This window comes from Panthera onca, chromosome B1 (genome assembly GCF_046562875.1).
Source record: "Panthera onca isolate mPanOnc1 chromosome B1, mPanOnc1 haplotype 2, whole genome shotgun sequence".
Classification (NCBI taxonomy): domain Eukaryota; kingdom Metazoa; phylum Chordata; class Mammalia; order Carnivora; family Felidae; genus Panthera; species Panthera onca.
Genome location: NC_138342.1, coordinates 116,567,779 through 116,588,564, shown reverse-complemented (window position 1 = coordinate 116,588,564; position 20,786 = coordinate 116,567,779). Strand labels below are relative to the sequence as shown.

The window sequence follows — 20,786 nt, the reverse complement described above, 5'->3', positions numbered from 1 at the left end:
ATTACTTTATTTAATATGTATTTCTCTGCCTGACTATTAACATTAAACACTTTCTCATGAGCTATTGGCCATTGGACTCCTTTAGCCAATTATCTATTATCAGTTATTTGTCAATTAGTTTACATTTGTTATTTTTATGGTAAGCATAAATCTATATTTGTTATTTTTCTAAGTTTGTTTTTTTTTATTTTTGAGAGAGACAGAGACAGCATGAGTGAGGGAGGGACAGAGAGAGGTGGGAAGAGAGAGAATCCCAAGCAGGCTCCATGCTGTCAGCATAGAGCTTGATGTCAGCATAGGCTCGAACTCACAAAACCACAAGATCATGACCCAAACTGAGACCAAGAGTCAGATGCTTAACTGACTGAGCCACCCAGGCACCCCCATATTTGTTAGTTTTATGGGAAGCTTTAGTTACTTGTTTATCATTTGTGCTGCAAATATTTCCCAAGTTAACATGTTTTTACATACTAGCTTTTGGTGTCTTTTGCCATACAAATTATATGTAGTGCCATATACCTTCGATTTTGCTTATCACAACTGAATTATCTGTATTGCTTAGGATGATCCACCCATTTCTAATACTTTGAAGTTAATGAATACTTCTAACACTATAGATATGAAGCAATCAAATTTATAAAAGATTTTCTGTGGTCTAGGCTTAGAGCTGAGTAGTTATGTGAGTTTGGGGATATTTCAGAGTCACTTTGTACTACTCTTTCTTGTACTTATTTTTCCAGGATTTAGGATTGTCAATAAGACAAAATATGTCCGTATTTATAGCTATGCTTATATCTGTTTATATCCGTATGTATCTTTGGCAGAAGCACCTACTATGTTCCAAATATTGCTGTAGCTTTTTTCACAAAATGCTTATAACAACTATAAAGCATTATGAGGGAAATCCCTTGAACTACTCATCAGCATTATATGAACTGTTACTTGAAATTCAGAGAATTTCACCAATGAATGGGGTGAGGATTCCCACTAATGTTGGGTAAGGGGAATTGGCTATAATCTTCCAGACTAAATCTGTAAGTGCAGATAGTAAATAGCGTGGAACTCACCAGAACTGAATGCTTAGTTGCTCACCCAGAGGAGAGCTATGTTTTTGTTTGATTTCCTCTCGATGTAACATAGAGATCTCTATGTATTTTTCCTCCAGGTATTTCAGATTTATAGTCAAATCAGATCTAGCTTCCTACTGAATTTCTTTGATCAACTGCTCATATATAGTTACTTATATACATGGCAAGGGTAAGCATATAAAACTATAGTTAAGCATTTAAAACTCATCATTTTCTGTTTGAAACTCTTTCATGTCTTCCTTTTGCATTTAGAATACCTTTACCTCTGTTTACAAAGCCCTACATCTTCTAGCATCAGCTTGTGTCTCCCACCCATGTCATGTCTCTATCTTATTTTCTTTGTCTTCTCTAGACACACGGGCTTCTTATGACTCTTCAGAGGCAGCAAGGTTATTCCTTCTGACTTGCCTGAGATTATTTCCCAGTGCTCCTTATCATGTATCAGCTTAAAGACCTCCTCCTCAGAAAAGTCCTCTCTTTTTATCCAGTCTGAAGCAGACATCAGTCACTTCCCATTGTTTCTTATTTTTAACTCCCTGAATGCCAATATATTTTTAGGTGAGAATGTTTTATCTCCCCTAAATAGATCCCTATGAATTCTCAAGAGAAGAATTTCAATACTGCCCAGAACTTCAGAGTTAAGAAATGAAGCTGGCATTCAAGCACATGTAGACTCCATCCATTGCCCATTTAGTAACCAGTATTTTGTAAGTGTTAAGAAGGATGTGGTCAAGAATATGAGATATTGCCAAGAAGAGTAGTTGACTGAATCAAATGCTATCTAGGGTTTACATGGTTTAGTAAAAAAGTCATAGAAATTTGACAAAGCTGTTTATTTCTCTGGAGTGATAAGGGCAGACACCAAAATGTATTATACTGAGGATGGAAAAATAAACAAATTTTGAGGGAATCCATGAAGAGACAAAGTTTTTCTTAGACTGAAAGATAATGTCTGAGATAGAAAAGCCTTAAGTCTCAGTTGTTGATAGGAAGGATCTATGAGGAGATTCTGAGGGTCAAAGAGTGGTGGGAGGGATAGTTCCTTGAGCCAGGGTCTCATGAAGATGGAAGGAATGGAAGAGAATGAAAAGGCTAAAGATAAAGGTTTAGCATAGTTTGGAAGAAAGAAAGGCAGTTTGGCATAGTGAGTAACAGTAAATAATTTGGAGTTGAACCACCTAATTTAAACTGATTGACATCAATTTCCTTCACTGAAAAATGAAATATGTAATAGATATTTTGAAGGGTTGTTGTACCTATTTGAGAAAATTAGAGTTCAATATGCATATGTTGCTCTGTGGTAGTTATCACTATGTGGTAGTTAAACAGCTTACCCAAAGTAAGTTCCTGGTAAGTGATGACCAAGACTTGAGCCCCTAGTACTAAACCCAGTGACTAATTACTATCTCTTCTGCCCTTCAGGATACAGTGTTCCCTAGATATCACCATGTCTCTTTTTCTTAACATAGGAACATGTTTTCTTGTACCTATAAACACAAACATGGCAACCCTTCAAACATTGCTGATATGTTTCATCTGAGGTGTTTGAAGGGAAGGAGACCATGGACAAATATGTGCTAGGAATGATTCACCTAGAATATCATTACTTGTAGTTATCCAGGTGGATGCTGAACTCCTATTTAGCAATACCATAGGATTAATTCATGTCATGTACATATAGGGCAACTATGTCACTCTTCAAGAAAATGATTCAACTGTAGGCTGTCATATTTGCCCCATAATAAATACATGGTTGGTGGCAAGTGGTATTTACTCATGAGAAAGAAATATCAATTAAAGTGTCAAGATCAAAATGTAGCAGATATGTAGCACATTCCACATTTTTTTTTTTTTGGTCCTCCTTTGCCCTGCTTGATATTATTTCTCCCACATATATGTGTTCTCTTCTTTTTAAGAGACTTTGGGGTCAATCCCAACAAGGTTTAATTCCTGACCTACACTTTATAAATTTTGGAATTTTGACAGGTCACATAGCATGTTTGAGCTTCTGGTTTTTCATCTATAATAAGTGGAAGTAAAACCTGCATCACAGTAGGAATGATAAAATGAAATTGAATAATGTACGTTTCATGCCTTACATATAGCAGGTAAGCTGTATACCTTGAAGAGTTGCCTCTCCCCCCTTGTTTATTTCATCTAATCATGGGATTGTAACTAGGCCTTCAAGGAAAACAATTTTCAGATGTGTATTTCTAGTTTCATATCTCCAATTGCATAGTTTTTTTTTTTTTTATTCTTCAAAGCACAAAGCAAATAGCACAATCTTAATGGTAACATTAACGATAAACTTTCTTCTTATAAAACTTCTAGTGTCTTATATTTCTCATGTTATTTTTCATTTTTACCCTAATCCCTCTTTCCAGATATAGACTTTGTCAGTAAGAATTCATTAATTCAGAGGCGCCTGGGTGGTTCAGTTGGTTAAGGTCCAACTTCAGCTCAGGTCATGAACTCCCAGTTCATAGGTTCAAGCCCCTCTTTGAGCTCTGTGCTGACAGTTCAGAGCCTGGAGCTTCCTTCAGATTCTGTCTCCCTCTCTCTGCCTCTCCCCAATTTATGCATGTACATGCACTCTCTCTCTGTCTCTCTCTCTCACACAAATAAAAAATAAAAACATTTAAAACAGTTTTAAAAAAGGAATTCATTAATTCACTCAAGTAGGGGCATCTGGTTGGCTCAGTCGGTTGAGAGAGTCTTGACCTCAGCTCAGGTCACGATCTCGCAGTTCTTGAAACTGAGTCCTAGTTTCGAGAAGAATGCTGGTGCAATTTTGATAGGGATTGCATTGAATGTGTAGATAGCTTTGGGTAGTATTGACATTTTGACAATATTTATTCTTCCAATCCATGAGCAGGGAATGTCTTTCCATTTTTTTATATCTTCTTCAATTACCTGCATAAGCTTTCTATAGTTTTCAGCATACAGATCTTTTACATCTTTGGTTAGATTTATTCCTAGGTATTTTATGCTTCTTGGTGCAATTGTGAATGGGATCAGTTTCTTCATTTGTCTTTCTGTTGCTTCATTGTTAGTGTATAAGAATGCAACTGATTTCTGCACGTTGATTTTGTATCCTGCAACTTTGCTGAATTCATGTATCAGTTCTAGCAGACTTTTGGTGGAGTCTATCGGATTTTCCATGTATAATATCATGTCATCTGCAAAAAGCGAAAGCTTGACTTCATCTTTGCCAATTTTGATGCCTTTGATTTCCTTTTGTTGTCTGATTGCTGATGCTAGAACTTCCAGCACTATATTAAACAGCAGCGGTGACAGTGGGCATCTCTGTCGTGTTCCTGATCTCAGGGAAAAAGCTCTCAGTTTTTCCCCGTTGAGGATGATGTTAGCTGTGGGCTTTTCATAAATGGCCTTTATGATCTTTAAGTATGTTCCTTCTATCCCGACTTTCTCAAGGGTTTTTATTAAGAAAGGGTGCTGGATTTTGTCAAAGGCCTTTTCTGCATCGATTGACAGGATCATATGGTTCTTCTCTTTTTTTTTGTTAATGTGATGTATCACGTTGATCGATTTGCGAATGTTGAACCAGCCCTGCATCCCAGGAATGAATCCCACTTGATCATGGTGAATAATTCTTTTTATATGCTGTTGAATTCGATTAGCTAGTATCTTATTAAGAATTTTTGCATCCATATTCATCAGGGATATTGGCCTGTAGTTCTCTTTTTTTACTGGGTCTCTGTCTGGTTTAGGAATCAAAGTAATACTGGCTTCATAGAATGAGTCTGGAAGTTTTCCTTCCCTTTCTATTTCTTGGAATAGCTTGAGAAGGATAGGTATTATCTCTGCTTTAAATGTCTGGTAGAACTCCCCTGGGAAGCCATCTGGTCCTGGACTCTTATTTGTTGGGAGATTTTTGATAACCGATTCAATTTCTTCGCTGGTTATGGGTCTGTTCAAGCTTTCTATTTCCTCCTGATTGAGTTTTGGAAGAGTGTGGGTGTTTAGAAATTTGTCCATTTCTTCCAGGTTGCCCAATTTGCTGGCATATAATTTTTCATAGTATTCCCTGATAATTGTTTGTATCTCTGAGGGATTGGTTGTAATCATTCCATTTTCATTCATGATTTTATCTATTTGGGTCATCTCCCTTTTCTTCTCGAAACTAGAACAAGCAATCCTAAAATTCATATGGAACCACAAAAGGCCCCGAATAGCCAAAGTAATTTTGAAGAAGAAGACCAAAGCAGGAGGCATCACAATCCCAGACTTTAGCCTCTACTACAAAGCTGTCATCATCAAGACAGCATGGTATTGGCATAAAAACAGACACATAGACCAATGGAATAGAATAGAAACCCCAGAACTAGACCCACAAACGTATGGCCAACTCATCTTTGACAAAGCAGGAAAGAACATCCAATGGAAAAAAGACAGTCTCTTTAACAAATGGTGCTGGGAGAACTGGACAGCAACATGCAGAAGGTTGAAACTAGACCACTTTCTCACACCATTCACAAAAATAAACTCAAAATGGATAAAGGACCTGAATGTGAGACAGGAAACCATCAAAACCTTAGAGGAGAAAGCAGGAAAAGACCTCTCTGACCTCAGCCGTAGCAATCTCTTACTCGGCACATCCCCAAAGGCAAGGGAATTAAAAGCAAAAGTGAATTACTGGGACCTTATGAAGATAAAAAGCTTCTGCACAGCAAAGGAAACAACCAACAAAACTAAAAGGCAACCAACGGAATGGGAAAAGATATTTGCAAATGACACATCGGACAAAGGGCTAGTATCCAAAATCTATAAAGAGCTCATCAAACTCCACACCCGAAAAACAAATAACCCAGTGAAGAAATGGGCAGAAAACATGAATAGACACTTCTCTAAAGAAGACATCCGGATGGCCAACAGGCACATGAAAAGATGTTCAACGTCGCTCCTTATCAGGGAAATACAAATCAAAACCACACTCAGATACCACCTCACGCCAGTCAGAGTGGCCAAAATGAAGAAATCAGGAGACTATAGATGCTGGAGAGGATGTGGAGAAACAGGAACCCTCTTGCACTGTTGGTGGGAATGCAAATTGGTGCAGCCGCTCTGGAAAGCAGTGTGGAGGTTCCTCAGAAAATTAAAAATACACCTACCCTATGACCCAGCAATAGCACTGCTAGGAATTTATCCAAGGGATACAGGAGTACTGATGCATAGGGGCACCTGTACCCCAATGTTTATAGCGGCACTCTCAACAATAGCCAAATTATGGAAAGAGCCTAAATGTCCATCAACTGATGAATGGATAAAGAAATTGTGGTTTATATACACAATGGAATACTACGTGGCAATGAGAAAAAATGAAATATGGCCTTTTGTAGCAACATGGATGGAACTGGAGAGTGTGATGCTAAGTGAAATAAGCCATACAGAGAAAGACAGATACCATATGGTTTCACTCTTATGTGGATCCTGAGAAACATAACAGAAACCCATGGGGGAGGGGAAGGAAAAAAAAAAAAAAAAAAAAAAAAAAAGAGGTTAGAGTGGGAGAGAGCCAAAGCATTAGAGACTGTTAAAAACTGAGAACAAACTGAGGGTTGATGGGGGGTGGGAGGGAGGGCAGGGTGGGAGGGAGGGCAGGGTGGGTGATGGGTATTGAGGAGGGCACCTTTTGGGATGAGCACTGGGTGTTGTATGGAAACCAATTTGACAGTAAATTTCATATATTAAAAAATAAAAAAAATAAAAAAAATAAAAAAAAAAAAAAAAAAAGAAACTGAGTCCATTTCAGGCTCTGTGCTGACAGCAGGATCCTGCTTGGGATTCTCTCCCTCTCTCTGCCCCTCTCCTGCTTGAATGCTCTCCTCTCTCTCAAAATAAATCAATTAACTTAAAAGAAAAATAATTTATACCCAAATCATTTTTAATCAGGCATGATTATTAATCCAATGTCCCATATCATGCTAGGTTGGCATATAAGCAATGTCTTGGCAGAAAAGTTACATAACCTGGCAAATAGATTTCTTAATTATAGTTATCAGTGAAAATTAAAATGTGGATTTGATCAGGAGGTGTGAAAATACCTTTGAACAGTCCAGAGTCATATATTCAAGGGGAAAATGATATACATTTTAACTGTGGTACATTATTTAGGTAGGTTTGCTTTGTTTGTTTCTCTTAATGTAAAGCAGTCACCATATCCATATAACCATATAATTCTGAGATAGAGAGTATCTATCTTTTATTATCACTCAATTATTTCAGGGGAAATAATCTCTTTTCTACTTATTTCTACAATACTATAGAATTACCATTTATTTCCTAGAACAGCTTATTTATTTTCAGTTTATAATATATAATTCCTTCAATATAACTTTATGATTCACTATCAGTATATCCCATAGTTAGGATCCCATTGCATTGTCTTTCATAACAGCTTAAAAATTGCATTTTTTCTTAAGGAATCTAGTAGCTCACAATACCTCTTATATTGATGGTCAATTTCATGCTACTTCTAACTACGCACAGAAAGCCAAACAAATTTGGATGTGGCATGCTGATCCTCTATCTATCTTTCATTGAGTAGTCATTCTAATATTTACTGATCTCTATCTTAATTTTAGATATTTTTCTGATACGAAAGGAGCTGCATATGTACATGACATTACTGAGTGAGTAGTCATTCTGAATTTAAAAGTCTTATTTAAAATGTGATAAAAAAAGTAAAAAAATGTGATTAAATGTGGTTTTAGGAACTAAATCTTTTTAGTTCATTAAACTAAACAAAACTAGTTTATTAAACTTAAAAAGTTCTCATTTAATAAATACAAGTGCTGCTAATTTTCTGATCTTTAACATATCTAGCATCATATATTGACATTAATTCTAATTTTGGATTTAAGTGTAAAAGATAAAAGGAATGAAAGATTTATTTTTACAAAATAACTTTGCTCCTTTCTAGAAACAACTCTTACCATTTTTAGATTAAAATACAAACCTATAATTTTCTTTATGACCGCATGAAATTAGAATTATAATCAGAAAAACATTCTTACTCATGAAATTTTTTTGATTGGTTAAATCAAACACAAAATAATTATGAGTTTTTAGCTACTTTTAGTAAACACAATAAATTTACAATAATTTATTGTTTGAAATGGTCAAGTCTGTTTCACCAGTTACCTTTCCTAATCCTTAATGTTTATTGTGTTCAAAAATTTGATCTGCTTCAGAGGTTTCTGGATACTTATTTTATAGGACACATAGTTAGGAAAAATATATATATTGGAAATATAGAGCATATCAGTAGAGAATAGGTATATTATATCACATAAGCAACATTAAAAATAATGAGAGTCTTAATTATCAAAGAAGTCAATTAATTAAGTCCAAATACTGGCTTCAATTTTGTACAAATAAAGTTTCTTTTATTTATGTTGGGGAAAATGAAACAAATGGCTGGTATACTAGGTGTTATTTGTGTAAAGGAGCAAAAATTATAGGTATAAGTTAAATTTATGAAAGTTTAATTAAGTCATAGGCCTGGTTTTTATCAAAACTATATAGAGTGTTACCCAATCTGATAATTGATGATAATGAAAAATAATTCTTTAAAGTTAATATTTACATATATGCCTTATTATTATAAGTGCTTACTTCAAAGGCGATAATATCAATGAGAATACCATTGGATTTCTTTATCTATACGTGACAATTTGGATAAACTTGAGATGTATGGTTTATAATAGGATAATAATCTTTTGAAGTAATTTCTTAATTTTGATAAGCTATGAGGCCCACAAAGGCATGAAGTCAGTTTATTTTTGTTTTACAGCTATAGCTTGAACTTTTAACATTGCATCCAAACCAAAAAAGATACTTAAATACACATTAAATGAATGCATGGATGAATTTTAAAATGATGCTTTATTTATTCTAATTTTATTGATGAAGGATTTTAGCACCACATGCATTATATGAAGTACCAGTTATTATTACTAGGACATGAATTTAAAAAGAGAAACACTAAGATCAATAGCTACCTTAAATAAGACTTCAAAAGGAACTGTGACTCAAAACTTCATCAGGATGGGCTCAGCCTCAAGAGACAAAGAAGCCCTTTCTGACGATGTATAATTAAAAAGGGTTTAGAGAGAAGCTCTAATTTTCCATGGAAATAAATTCCACAAAATGACAGCTGTCCAGTTATATCTGGTTTCATAGGCTCTCTACAAGGAACTCAGTTTTTATTGAGTTTTCCACAAATATTTAGACTCAATTTTAAAATGTCACTTGCTCCCCCTCCACACCCCCCTCTCACCACCCCCCCGCCCGCCTTCCAAATTAAGGCAGCAACTGAAAAGCCAAGATGTAGTCCTTCATGTTTTGGATTTATAATCAACATTTTCTTTCTTGGACAAATGCCCAGTTCTTGCTATACTAGAATAGCAAGGGAAACAGGGAATTATTAACTTATGTTGATTGTTTAAGTCCAAATGATTCCCAGGCTACAAAAATTCAAGTAACACTGAACAAGTTAATTTAGTAAGAGCGAGAACCAAGTTAGAAGATCACAGCACAGGGAAAGGTATTTTGGTTTTTCAAAAAATGTTTAAAAGTTATTGATAGCAACAGTTTTGTAGTCCCACCTCAGGATGGCTGTCTTGAGATCTCTGACAAGACATACAATGCCCTCCAAGCCAGGTCCTGCTCTGTGCAATCTAATAGCCCTTTATTGTTCCTAAGTGAAAGTGAAATGTGTGACTATAAATAATTGTTTTTTATAAACATACCTAAATTTACTTCATCAAAGGAGTGCTGTCCTTTAAAATGAACATCTTGAGAGAGGGTCTATTTATTCCATTACACAAAGCATTTGGAAAACTTCTTGTATATTCTTGCAAATATGTGAGTCATGCAGAAACAAAAATCAATCTTAGAACTATTAAAAACACAGACTCTTTGGGGGCTAAAAATGGCATGGCCCAATTCCATCGCTTACATTTTTCATGAGTCTTGGTTCCAAATGAGCTCCATCTTTTTTGTCAAATGAAATCCAAGTTTAAAATATAAAAGTCCGGCGCTACTGGGTGAGTCAATAAAATATACCACAAACTATAAAACTACTTCCAAAAGTGCTTTTCCAAAATGCCTGAAGGGATGGGGCCATCACTGAATTGGGACTATAAACTCCCAAGTGACTATCCGGATACAGGCTTAAAAAAATCACCAGCATATATTTTTAAATTATACTCCATAAATGATGGGTGCACAGTAAATGTTAGAAGCCTTTACATTTTTCTTGAGTTTTAAAATACATAACACATAAGTAGTAAGGTGGTACCCTAAGGAATACCTTTAATTTGTGAATTATTATGTATCTATTGTAACATGCTTATATTTTGAATGGGAATCAATAAACAAATGTCTGGCTCTTCATTGTGCCCACATGATTTATCAGAAGCAGAGCAGTAGAATGAATAGAAAGTAGTAGAATAAATCTACTACTACTATTTTATTTATTTATTTTTATTATTTTTTAATGTTTATTCATTTTTGAGAGAGAGAGAGAGAGAGTGAGGGACAGAGAGAGTGAGAGACAGAGAGAGAGAGAGAGAGAGGGAGGGAGCATGTGTTGGGGAAGGACAAAGAGGGATGGAGACACAGAATCCACAGCAGGCTCCCAGACTCCAGAGCTGTCAGCAAAAAGCCGGATTTAGGGCTCGACCTCACGAACCGCGAGATCATGACCTGAGCTCAAGTCTGACGCTTTACCCACTGAGCCACCCAGGCACCCCTCTACTACTAATATTTTAGGCAAAATACCAAAGTCTCACCAAGAGAACTAAAAAGGAATGGTTTATATGTAAAAACAGGCAAGGAGTGACATAGAAAGAAGGATTATTGCAATGAAAAATTAAAGACTGTCTTCAGAGAAAATAAAATAATTTCCTCTTCCCAAATATAGCTTTAAATTGGAAGTCAAACTATCCTGCAGAAGTGAAACATTCCAGACATTTTTCTTCAAATTTTAAAATTGATTAATTAGAGGAAATTAATGATTGGTATTTCATTTTCAATTTCCAAATATATACACAAAGCTATTTCCTTCTTGAGCATTTTCCATGTTTTGAAATGATCACATTTCCTGAAAGCAAACTAAATAAAATCAGATAAATAAGCACAACATATGCAAGTTGGATCTTAGACACCTTTGAGTTTTCAGTTCACCTACAGGATATCATACATTGCACTTAAAAGTTAATATTAATATACAAGGCTGTCTTGTACCTTGAAGCCATGAGTGGAATTAATTCACCTGCAGTATAAGACCTCAATCCAATTGCTGAAAATCCTCTACTTTTCTGCCAGTCAGTCTTAGAGAAGCATAAAATCAAATGCTAGATTTTAAAAATCATCACATGAATAAATCATGTAAACTATCAACAAATATTAATTGCGTCCCTACTGTGCATAAGACAGGATGGGATACAAAGAAATGGTTCATGACCTTGAGGATTACAATATATGTAGTTGGTGAAAAAAGATCTATACCAGAAGTCTAGTAGGTTCTTTATTGTAGTACAATCCTCTGAAACTATGTAAAAAATTGTTTCAAGACAGGATAGGTAGAACATTTATAAGAATATCAAATGAGAGAATAGTAAACATCTGAAAAGCTTCTAGAAAATTTACTGTTCTAAAGGTTAGCTATTATGACATAATTGCCTAAAGATGAATTCTAATCAGAAACTGGTAAGTTGTAGGCTTTACTTTGCAAATTCAGTGCATATTATTGACTAATTGAAGAAAGGTTAAGGCAGAAAAAAAAATGGACAATACCAAATGATTCAAATTTGGCTCTTGATAACATAGCCAATGGGTTATTTTATAGCTACAACCCAATCGTTACTATAAAAGAATAATTTCACAACTGTCACGGCATTAAAATGACTTTGATAAGCATTACAGCATTAAAATATATTAAAGAATAGAAAAGATTTATATCTTTTTATTCGGTGCTTAAGGGAAAAAACAGGCAAACAAATGATTTGCTTTTGTTTATAGTCCCAATTATCCTAAGTACTTGGTTTAATTTGTTCTCTTCCTGATTAAATCTAGAAATATAAAGATCTGATGAGAATGCATGTTTCTGTTAAATGTTGATTGTGGATGCAGTAGAAAGGCTATATGGAATTCTTTTCATTAAACTGGTATTTTATACTTTTATTGCAAAACATAAATGTTATATCTTACGGCTAAAGAATTAGCAGTTAATGTGTATCTACTGTTTGAAATATATGAGCAATTATTTAATAAAGCACACATATATAGATTATCAAATTATTAAAATCTTGAGTACAAAACAGAACCCAAAATTGATATGCACATACGTGGTACGTATGGGCCAGCATATTGATAACTGAGAATTCAAAATAAATTTGATCAATTGATGTAAAGTACTATTTGTGATCATTTGGAGTTGTGGGATGAGTAAAAAGAACAAGTCTATGTTTGTTTTATAAAGTTTGTACAATGGGATCACAAAGAAAGTAAAATTCCTTTACTGGCAGAAAAATAAGTGACTGTGAAAGTATTTTACTTTGTAGTGTTAAGTTTCATCTTACTAAGTACACAAAGCCCCTGAACTAATAAGAATCCATCCCTTGCTTCCAATGAATAGACTTAAAACTATTTTAGCCACGGGGGGGGGGGGGACTTATTTCTGATATAAAAACTTAAGGTATGCTTTTGATCCACAGAGGCAGGAAGGCACCATATGAGCTCTGAGAACACAGATCAACCTGTCCGACCCCTATGAACTGAATTGCTTCCAATTGTATAATGGACTGCAGTCCAGCTAGACCAGCACCTCTCAAAAGGGCATGCTTTTCCCAGAGAACATTGGAAATGTCTGGAGACAACCCATTGTCACAATTTTGGTAGGGGGGCAGCAAGGAGCGTGCTGCTGGCATCTACTAAGTAGAGATCACAGATACTGCTAAACATCCTATTGTGCACAAGACATTCCCTCACAACAAAAATTATCTGGCCCCAAATGTCAATAGTACCAAGGTTGAGGAATTCTGAGTAGATTAATTGTCTTCTCCCTGTTGACAAATGGATGAATTTGGAGTCCCACCGACTGATAAATCTATGGTCCAAGATAAACCCCATTGTATCCAGTACCAGCCAATCCTATCTGGCCATAAAAATATCCTGCTACAGTGTCATGGGAGAAATTAGAGGTGGGATACATGGCAAATGCTAATATTTCTTTCTCTGTGAATCTATTTTCAACTTTAAGAACTTTTCGGTAAAAGTACTCAATTAATTAGTTAATGGAAGTGCTAGTTAGGGAGGACTGAATTAATGTTTTCCCCCACTCACAAATCACACACTGATTCAAGTTTTTTTTGTTTTTTTTTTTTTTTGTTTTTTTTTTTTTTTTTTAACGTTTATTTATTTTGGAGACAGAGAGTGAATGGGGGAGGGTCAGAGAGAGAGGGAGACACAGAATCGGAAGCAGGCTCCAGGCTCTGAGCTGTCAGCACAGAGCCCGACGCGGGGCTCGAACTCACGGACCGAGAGATCATGACCTGAGCTGAAGTCGGACGCTTAACCGACCAAGCCACCCAGGCGCCCCCAAGTTTTTTTTGAAATAAGTACCAAAGAGGTGAGATCCACATTCATGAAGAAAGTAGAAGGTACTTATACAAGATCTGGAAAGAGGGGAGAGAGTAATTCACAAAACTTTGTAGGGACATTCATTTTATCTTGAAGGTAGTCAAATTACCCATTCACCAAATATTCTACTAGCATACAAGGCCCTTCTATTTATTTCTCTATACACTAGATACTTACTATTTTTCATGACATTCCAGAGACATAAGAAATGTGAAAGAATCATTGAAACAAAGGTGTTTAAGGACAAATGTGTTGATCAATGATAAAGATGGAAACCGCAATCTTGTCCATTTCTATCAGTGACACATTACTCTTTTTCGTTTTTTAATTAAAAAAATTATTTGAGAGAGAGAGAGAGAAAGAGAGAGAGCACAAATGGGGGGGCAGAGGGAGAGAGATAATATTAAGCAGGCTCTATGCTTAGCATGAAGCCTGATGGGGGTTGGAGCCCACCACCCTCGGATCATGACCTGAGCCGAAATCAAGAGTAGGGCGCTCAACCTAATGAGCCTCCCAGGCACTCCTTATACTACTCTTTTCTAAATCACAGTAAATAGAAGAGTGCTTGGTTGGCAATAAGTGTTCAATAAATATTTATTGAATGAATAAACGTTTATTATCCAAAACATGAACTCTCTTTCAATGCATTAATACTCTTCCTTTGTTTTATCTAGTTTTTTTTTTTTTAAGCCAGAGTTTTCCATTTTCCTGTACTTTTCTCACATTCTTTTATTCTCTCTTCTGAACGTGACACTCTGAGAGGCACTTCCATTCTTGCCATGGTTTCCTGATTGTTTCTCATGACCTTAATATTAAATTTTTGACTACCGTGCTGCCAAATTACTCCTTTTAGAAGATATCGTTCTGCATACTGTCTACTACTTTTAGCACATTTCAAAGTTCTTTGCCAAAAAGGAAACGTCTATAGCTTTATTTTTTTTTAATTTTAGTTTATTGGTTTAATTTCACTAATTAGCCTTGAATTGTACAGTTTATGTACTATATATATTTATTTATAGTAGGTTACATATATATATGTATATATGTATACTATATATTATGCATATATATATATATATATATATATATATATGTAACCTACTATATATGTATTTAAAGATCACTATTTAGTAGTGTGCTTAGGTGGCTCAGTTGGTTGAGCATCCAACTCTTGATTTCAGCTCAGGTCATGATCCCAGGGTCTTGGATTTGAGCCCTGTGACTCCCTTTCCTTCTGCCCCTCCCCTGCTCATGTTCTATCTCAAAAAATGTAAATAGATAAATAAATAAATAAATAACATCCATAAGTAATAAAATAAAATAAAAAAATACAAGTAAAAATGACTCTTGGCAAAATAGGTAAGAAGGCCAGTATGTCATTCAGTAGAATGGTCCTTAACTAGGAATTAAGAGACTTTTTTTGTTGATCCAGGATTTAACATTAAATAGTTGTATGAATTTCAATAGACCTCTTAGATGAATTTCGAGCTATATCTCAGCTATACAATGCTTTATTGTCTCTATGGGAATGTTGTCTGATATTTGGATTCTAGCAAAAAAAAAAAAAAAAATCTTTGCTCAATACCTTCATGAAAGAAAAAAAGTATATAAAGAAGCTAAAATTTGGAGACTCAGGACCCATTTGTTACTTTAGCTACAAACAGGTCTCACAGAGATTGTGTTACAGAAAATATTAGGAAGATGAAAATAAATGATTTGCCATATTGTTGAGAGAAAATTATTCTTTCGTAAAGAAAAAGTTTAAAAGTGAAATGTTTTTTCCCCACTCATCTTGGCTTCAACCAGTCCAGCTGCCTTTTAGCAGCCAAAGAGTCCATTATCACTATTGTGTTTGAATCATCATGGCCTTGCGATGAACTGCTTGAGGAAGACGGCTTGAATAAAATACATACATATACATTGGCATCATTCTTCAGTCCCCCTTTTTTTTAGTGGCATTGCTTTCAACTCAAGTTGGCTCTTGTCCAAAATGAAAAAAAAAAAAAAAAAAAGAATCAGCAGTTAAACAGCTGGTACCAATTATACTAACTTCAGTGGGACTTACATGCTCAAGTGTGCAAGGAGCGAGCTGAATCTATGATATAACGGACTTTTGAGTTTGTAACCTGACCGTGGTCCTTAGGCTGTTTTTCCAGGGACTCCTATTTAAAGTCATCTCCAGAATTATACACCTACACTCTCACAACAAGCAAGTGTTAATAGTTTTGTGTTTTTTTAATAAGCTCATTAAATTACCGCTTACTGGTATACATACACCAAAGGATCTTACTTTCTGGGGAAAAAAAATCTGAGGAAGCTGGATGTATAAGTTTGAACAAATACTTATCTGAAAAGTAATACTGTTTTTTGACATTAGCATAAGGATGTGGAACTTCAGAAAGATAAGTACTATGATAATGAACACAATGAAATATACATCACAGATTATTTTCTAGCATCAAAAGTTATTAGAAATATAGTTCTTCTAAGTTCACTCATAGAATGGAAAAACTAGTAAGTGTCTTATACGTTATTGGTTCATTTAAAAATATTTGTATTTAGAAGACATGCAATGATATTTCATACTTCTTCTTATATGTATACCTTATGTTTTATAAAGTCTTCTCACTTTTTAAGGAGCTTAGATTGAAGTGCTAACTATCTGAGATGCCGTTCTCTAGAAACAGAAAGTAAATGTTAGCAATATTAAATAGCATTGGACCAAAAAAAAAATACCAGTTCATAATTTTAATCCCTAAGAAGTACAAGTTCTAAATTTGGAAAAAATATACTGTTTTTAATATGTTCTAGTCTGAAATAGAAATTCTCTTAAGTTTACTTTAGGAAAAAAAAATCCATTGCTTTCCATCAAGACAAGCATCTCACAAATCACAAAGAGGATTTTGTAACTAGGCAACCAAGGTCAGAGAGACTGTGACCAAGGTTTGGAGAACCAGCTGAACACACACACCGGGAAGAGTGAGGCTTGGAACTGCAATAAAGGAAACTGATGTATTTTAAAGCACTCCTTTTTAAAACCTATCATTCCATAACACTATGCAGGTGTACATTCTGAAAAACAGCTGATAAATCTGCTCCAGATCCACATTTGAATAATAAAATCGTATTTTATTCAAATGATTTTCCATTATAAACACAACCTGATCAGCCAAGGAACTAGAGAACGAACAAACAAACAAAAAAACACCCTTAAACAGACATTTTTCTAACATAGGTGATTTCACTAGAATCGTACATGGATATGTGATTTTCCTAGGCAAAGATACATGCTCATCAAAAAAGGATAGATTTGCTAAATCTTTAGTCACAAATGTTAAGATGAATGAGATGTTTTCATGAGTTCTCATACACGTTTCCAAGTAATTTAAATGGATGTTTGTGTTTTTTATATTGACACAGGGCATAGCATATTGATCAATACCACAGCATTATGATACCTATCAAAATTCTAGAAGGAAGCAAATATGACTAAAATCAAATGCTGATTTTAATTGATTGTAGAGATGTCAGTTTCAGAAACTCAAAAATTGTCATAGGCCAGGAGCCCCAAGCCATCGTGTCAGAAAATTTTATTGAGTATTGCGGTCATTTTGCACGGTGAGCTGTTGAAATGTCTCATAGGGTAAGCAGTATTGTGAATAGTTTTAAAGCTTGTATGTGACTTCTAAGGTCTTTTGAGTCTCAGCTGAGTGGATCTGGTAGCCAATTTGGATACATCTGGCTATTATTCTGTTTACTTACTTTCCACTCATTTTCCCCAAAAGACGTTCATATCTGTGAAAAGAGACACCATTGCAGCGGCACCTGGGTAACTCGGTCGGTTAAGCAACCAACTCTTGGTTAAGGCTCAGGTCATGATCTCACAGGTCATGAGCCTGAGCCCTGCTTCTGGCTCTGCGCTAGCATTGTGGAGCCTTCTTAGAATTCTCTCTCTCTCTCTCTCTCTCTCTCTCTCTCTTCCTTGCTCTCTGCGCCTCCCCTCTTGCACTGTCTCTGTCTCAAAACAAATAAACTAAAAAAAAGAGAGAGAGAGAGAGACACCATTGCCTAAAATGTGTACCAAAATTCTCAGAGAAACTGTTATCTTGGTTGAGTTGAATTAATGTTTAGTTTTATGATATCATATTTAAATTCTTCCAATTTAAACTTAATTATGAAATTCTTGACGCCATCTTAGCAATATGTACCTTGTGTAGGAAATGTGGTACATATTGATCAAAGAAATTAAAAGAACATGGGATGTATTTGTGGAATCAAAATTTCAAATTACTTTCACATGTTGTAAAGGCACAGGAAAGGGACGGATAAGCATTTTTTAATCATGTCCTCACCTCTAACTCATCCTTCTCCCTTCTATTTTTGCCTATGGCACATATAGCTTAGCTTCAATGAGGTCATAATTAAGTGGAATCTTGTTGTTGGTTTAAAGAGAAACTTGTATATCACAGTAATACTGTGTTTGCTGTGTTTACTGGACCTTAGTGTTATCATCTCAGTACAGATGCTTGACCCCAAATCACAAGCAATGGTTCATGTCTTTCTATAGGATACTGAGCAAGTATATTTGTATGCCTATTAGTTTATAGGTGAAATCATAAGCTGTTTAGTTCTGCAGTATTTTCTGAACTTATAACCCTTCCCTCTTAGCTGACCTGCAGGAGGCTGTATAATGTACTTCAGGGACCCTAGATACATTTGAGAATTTATGTCTGATAGGAAAAACAGTAGGAGAGTAATTCAGTAATTTAGGCTCTGGACAATAGCGGACTATATCGCAAAAATGTGAGGCACCACTTTAAAGTTCACTTACACACCATGTTATTAGCCAGATTGTTTTTAATGCATACACAAGTTGTTGTGTGTGGGCCGCCGGGGTGGCTCAGTCGATTAAGCATAAGGCTCTTGATTTCAGCTCAGGTCGTGATCTCATGAGATCAAGCCCTGGGTCAGGCTCTGTGCTGGGTGTCGAGCCTGCTTGAGGTTCTCTCTCTCCGTCTCCCTCTGCCCCTCACTCCGCTAGCTCTCTCATTCTCTTTCTCTTAAAACAAAACAAAACAAAACAAAACAAACAAACAAACAAACAAAAACAAAAAACAACAGCTGTGGTAAGCCAGACACTGAATGAAAACTGTGTGTGTGTGTGTGTGTGTGTGTGTGTGTGTGTGTGTTTACAGATTTAGTGTTATGACAGTCTATATTGACATTATTTTAAAGGTCTAATTTGTGCATTTTTAAACCAAATCTTTAATATGTTATATTCTATATACATTCTAAAGGTAAATATCAAATGTCTACTTAATGTTTTCTTAGAGGCCAGATTTAAGTGGAAACAGACAATGTAGCAGAATTTCCAAAGAAATTACCCCTAAGCCAGAACTTACCAAGAACACTATTAAATGAATAAGGGTTTTCCCCTGGCACAAGCACTACATGTTTCCATGTATCTTTTAGTGATAAAAGTAAATTTCCTTAAAAAATATTGTATCAAAAAATCATTCTTTGTACTGGCAAATTTTTTGTTGAATATGTTTGTATATGAGGATGATTAGTTGAAAAACTTATTATTTAGTAACACAAATTTTTAGATTTGATAAACATGTAAATATATCCTCTTTAAACATGTCTATAATATCCACTTTTATCTTGCCATAAAAATGAATGTTTCCAAACAGATTAACCATAAGGTTTTCATGTATTTCCAAATTTACAACAAATGACATCTGTGAGCCAGATGGAATTAACAAAAATGTCCCTTTTACTTCCTGTGTTGCTCAAGAGAAAATAATACTGATCATCTTGACCTCAAAACTACAGTTTTATTGTTTTCAGATTCTACCATTTTCCACATTTGCTCCTGGAACAAAATGATTGTCACATTTAACAGCTTTTTCAACTGATTGTGTCTTGTTCTTGGAAGAATTTATATTTTCTTTTAGAAAACAAACACCTACTGAAAGTTAGAAAACTTCCATACTAATGTGATAGTAAACTACCTGGGCCTTCTACCACGAATCTGGCTTTATTACCTCTATTTTGTTATAGTCTAGTAGACAAATAATGTAAAGATAAAGCAAGTATTAGCTCAAATTTTAAATTTAATAGGGGTATATCCATTTAAGAGATGAGAAGCTTTAGAAGTTATTCCCTAGAATATCTAAAATCATCTAAGTCTTATACAAGAAAAGTAAAAAGGCAAACTTCATAATTTTCAGGTTAGTTCATTTGGTAAAATAATGTTTAATATATATAATTTGACACATTTAGTACTTCATTTTATTTATCTTGTTCTAGGCATAGCAAAGCAAATGGACAACTGATACAGGAATACATTTGCTCAAGACATTGCAAAAGAGAGCAACACTAAAGAACAAAGACAAAAACTTTGTGATTTTAAAGAAGAACCTTATTTAAAAATTCCTTGCATTTGCAAGTGGAGGTAACTGAAAAACTGTATGAAAAAAAATATTTGTTTATGGAATCTGGGGCTTTTGGGATTATGTTTTTATTTTAGTACTGAATGGTTCGTATTTTCGAGTCAGCATTTCCCATTAGACTACAGTTTCCTAAGGCAGAATAATGCTCCATTCATTTCTGTATCCTGAAAGGTTAGCAGACTGATTCATACTCAGTATGGAAACAATGCAAATTTGATAAATGAATGCATAAAATGAACTCCTTTCATCAATTCCATCAATAACCACCAGTCAATATTACTTATGTCCTGTTATTGAAAATGTAATTAAATAATGCATTTTAAACAATATAAATGAACAATTCTTTGTCAAAAATGTATATAGTTGCTGTTTGTCTTACCTAATCTATTCCGAAAATGGGAAAGAATTATTATTAAATGTTTATTTTCATTTATAAACCAAACTACAAGGGAATTGGTCTATTTCTCCTATAATTCCTTGGTATCACTATACACATGCTAATTTTTTTTTAAATGGAAGAAATTTTGCAACGAATTGTTAGTGGTATCATTAATCTATGTGCAGAATACTATCA

At 34.8% G+C, this 20,786-nt stretch overlaps 1 long non-coding RNA gene across 1 annotated transcript in view; it reads left to right on the top strand.

The window, feature by feature from the left end:
• Positions 1–20,496, top strand: part of LOC132693257 (uncharacterized) — a 41,907-nt gene extending 21,411 nt beyond the window's left edge. The window contains exons 4-5 of the long non-coding RNA XR_013554886.1: positions 7,694–7,741; positions 20,070–20,496. This is a non-coding gene — a long non-coding RNA (uncharacterized LOC132693257). The remainder of the gene's footprint in view (positions 1–7,693; positions 7,742–20,069) is intronic.
• The last annotated feature ends 290 nt before the right edge of the window (positions 20,497–20,786 follow it).